Source organism: Vicia villosa, unplaced genomic scaffold (assembly GCF_029867415.1).
Source record: "Vicia villosa cultivar HV-30 ecotype Madison, WI unplaced genomic scaffold, Vvil1.0 ctg.000538F_1_1, whole genome shotgun sequence".
NCBI lineage: Eukaryota > Viridiplantae > Streptophyta > Magnoliopsida > Fabales > Fabaceae > Vicia > Vicia villosa.
This window is the reverse complement of record NW_026705247.1, coordinates 269220-273547: the sequence shown is the minus strand read 5'-3', so window position 1 is coordinate 273547 and position 4328 is coordinate 269220.

Sequence of the window (4328 nt, the reverse complement as noted above, 5' to 3'; positions counted from 1 at the left end):
TAATGCAATAACTGTTCGTACAGTATCCAATCTTGCAACTGGGGCAAAAGTTTCACTATAGTCAATTCCAGGCTGTTGTGCATAGCCTTTTACTACCAATCTAGCCTTGGCTCTTTGAATTGACCCATCTGGATTATGCTTTAATTTGTACACCCACTTTACTCCAATAGCTTCTTTGTCATTTGGCTTCTCAACTAGCTGCCATGTTTTGTTTTTCTCAATGGCATTTATCTCTTCTTGCATCGCATTCCTCCAAACATCTTCTTTGATTGCTTCATCAAAATTGTCTGGTTCCACAACACAATAGTTACATCTTGCATAAATATCACTCAAATCCTTCAATTTTATTGGAGTTGAGCTGGGAGATGATGAACTTGAACTTGGTGAACTTGGAGAGGATGAGGAACTTGGTGTACATGGAGCCGGTTGCTCATTCTCAGCTGCTGAATTTTGTTGTTGTAATATGATTGCAGGGACTGTTTTCTCCTTCATTCTGTCTTCTTCCCAATTCCAAGAAGCATTCTCATCAAATACAACATCCCGGCTAATGATCACCTTGTTTGTCTTCAAGTTGTAAAGTCTATAGCCCTTTGACATGGAACTATAGCCAATAAAAACACATCTTTCACTTGTTTCTTCCAGCTTTGTCCTCTTTTGTTTTGGAATTTGAGCATAACAAACACATCCAAAAATTTTAAGATGGTTCACCGACGGTGTTCTTCCACTCCAAGCTTCAAATGGAGTCTTTTTCCACACTGCCTTTGTTGGACACCTGTTCATCAAATACACAGCAGTGTTAACGGCCTCGGGCCAAAAGGTTTTAGGTAAACCTTTCTCAAGTAGCATAGATTTCGCCATCTCCATCACAGTTTGGTTCTTTCTTTCAGATACACCATTTTGCTGAGGTGTATAGCCAACAGTGAGCTGTCTTTCAACACCTTCATCTTCACAAAATTTGTGAAATTCATTTGAGGTGTACTCCTTCCCTCGATCACTTCTCAGCATTTTTATAAATCGGCCACTTTGCTTTTCAACTAATGCTTTAAACTTCTTAAAGATTACAAACGCTTCAGATTTTTGTCTCATGAAATATACCCAAGTCATGCGGGTAAAGTCGTCAATAAACAAGATAAAGTACCTGTTTTTGCCATGAGACAAAGTATTCATAGGACCACACACATCTGTGTGTACAAGTTCCAACACTTGTTTGGCTCTCCATGCACTTTCTTTTGGGAATGGTTGCCGGTGGTGTTTGCCTAGGACACATCCTTCACACACACCAGATTTTTCTTCGATTCTTGGTAGCCCATACACCATCTTCTTTTGATAGAGTAACTTGAGACTTTCGTAATTTAAATGCCCAAGTCTCCTGTGCCATAAACACGAGTCATTCTCTTCTCTGGCCATCAAGCTTACATTTTTCTCATAGTTGAAAGATAGTGGAAATCTCCTGTTGCTAGTCATCTTCACAACGGCAACACTTCTTCTTTCTGAGTCAAAAATTCTGCACTCTCTATTCTCAAAGTTTAGAGAATAGCCGTGCTCCAAAAGTTGTCCAATGCTAAGAAAATTTTCGTCTAATTCTGGCACATAAAGCGTGTCATGCATGACTTTGCTTCCTTGCTTTGTGGTGACTCCAATGCTTCCTTTCCCTTTCACTTCGACATGTTCTCCATTGCCCAATTTAACTTTTGAGGCAAATGAAGAATCAATGTTTATAAATGCTTCCTTCTGTCCGGTCATATGGTTGCTACAGCCGCTGTCCAAATACCAAACATTTTTACCTTCTTCATGCAATGCTTTTTGACACGCAAAAAACAAATTTCCTTCATCAGATTCTCCTTCTGCGTACGAAGCATGTTGCTGATTTGTAAGACGACAATCCTTTTGAAGGTGCCCGAATCTCTTGCAATTGTGACATTGCGGTTTGCCTTTGTTCCAACAGTCCTTCTCGTTATGAGTGTCGTTGTTACAAATTCTGCACCATTTGTTTGATGCTTCATTCCATCTTCCGCCATTTGCGCCTCTTCCAGATCTGCCACGTTGGTTTCGACCTCTGCCTCTGCCTCTTCCAAATTTGCCACCTCTAGAAGACTCACCTCTAGTTTGTATTTGGGGCTTATTTTCACCATTGTTGGACTGAATGTTGAGTTTAGATTGAAAGGCACTCTCAATTGATTTTTCAGAATGTCGTAAAATCCTTTGCTCGTAGGATCTCAAAGACCCCATCAACCCTTGAACAGTTAAGGTTGATAGATCCTTGGTTTCTTCTATCACACCCACCATTGGGTCAAATCTTGCTGTCAAACTAATCAGAATTTTGTCAACAATTCTGCGATCTTCTATCGTATCACCATGCGACTTCATCTGATTCACCAACTCGGAGAGTCTGTTGAAGTACTCATTCAGGCTCTCGTTCTCCTTCATCCTTTCATTTTCGTAATCTCTCTTAAGAGATTGAAGCTTCACCGTTCGCACCTTTGAGTCTCCTTCGAACTCTTGTTGTAGGATACTCCAGGCTTCTTTCGATGTGTTAGCTCTCATAATCCTTGGGAAAATGGATAGAGAGACTCCTCTTTGAATCATTCCGAGAACTCCAGCATCTGTGATCTTCTTCTTCTTCAACTCTTCAAGCCGTTGGCTTGATTCTTCAGCTTTTTCTTTTGATTTTTCAGCCTCCGTTGGTGCCGGTTCTTCATATCCGTTTTTGACATACTCTAGAATATCCAAAGATGTGAATAGAGTCTCCATTTTAACAGCCCAAAAATCATAGTTCTCTCCTTCAAATAGAGGAACTTTGACATTAATTGCTGTAAGTTGCGGAAGGGTTGTTTGTAAAAGCCATAACTTTTGTTGTTTTTGTTGGGGCTGCAAGGATCTGCAGCTCTGATACCACTCTGTTGGTGGTATTCTAGAGGTGGTATGTTATAAATTATAGTGTTACAGAATTCTGCAGAGGAAAACTGGTTTTTGACACTTTTTGCACTATACTTCCACTGGTGGAAGATATGCTTTAAATATGCTATTTTACTGAATTCACCACCAACTGATGTATATTTCTTAACATTACAAAGCCTTTATATAGGCTTGAATCAAAACTGACTTTAGAAGATAATAAGATGATAATTAAGATGAGGACTCTTTGGTTCTCTCAATCTTAATGATAACATAACTCTAAATAAAGACAGTAATTATATTATGATGGTTACAACTCTTTTGCACTTCTTTCATAATGCTTACTCATAGTGGTGGTTACAACACATTAATTTTAACAGAGGAGAATAAGCATGCATAATATGTTTCTTTTCAAATAGTTGAGAAAGGACAAAAAGAAAAAACAAAAGAAAATGGCTGTTTGTCTAAGATATGGAGACAAAATTCTGACATGCGGTGCTTCTGTTAATTTTCTTCAAAATGTGTACTAAAGTATACTCCCTTTAGAGTGAAAGATGCATGCATGCTTCCTTCACCCAACTTGGTTTAATCACTATCATCATCATCATTATCATTCATAAAAGTGCAACTACAAATTACAATTATATTTGAAGTGATTAGTGATTAATTGTAAAGACAGGTAGCTGCTTTCCTATACAGCTATGGAAAAAATGTAAATACAACATGCAGGCAGCATGCATGGTGTTTGCAGTGTTTGTTTGTGAGTTATGGAAAGTGTGAGTTAACAAACATATTTATGCAACATAAAATATTAAGGACAATGGAATGTCAAGTCTCAATCTCAAGTTTCATTTGTTTTTGGTGAATTCTTATCTACCCAACTCAAAAAGTTGGGTAAAGTTACCTTCAATGTAAAATGTCTTGGAAACAACCAAAAACTATACTATTTAATAATTAATTAAATAAGATAAAATTAAATGATGCAATGTGATTGGTGGAATGTACACTACCCAACTTTTTGAGGTGGGTAGAGAAGTTGTCCCCTTTGTTTTTTATTCTTATTTACTTTTAGTTAAAATGTCAAACAATAGGGGCACAGTTCTTATTTACTTATTTAACCCAAAATAAAATAGCGTAGATTGTTATGTGATGAAATGTTGACATAAAGCATTGACAAAATGAAAGCTGGTGGTTGAGGAGCAGACAGGTCAAGGCGTGACATCAATTCTTGAACCGCATGCCTGCCTACTTTCCTGATCCAGGCGGCGCTAACGTACTAACGTAGCCACACTTATTGTCTTTTCTTGTTATTCTTTTTTCATTGGTTGGTTTATTTCTATACATAATAGTAATACATCGGAAAACACACATGTTCTTTTTCCTCTCTCAACTCTCTTTTCTTTCTCAATCAATCCATAGCAAATATGAACTTT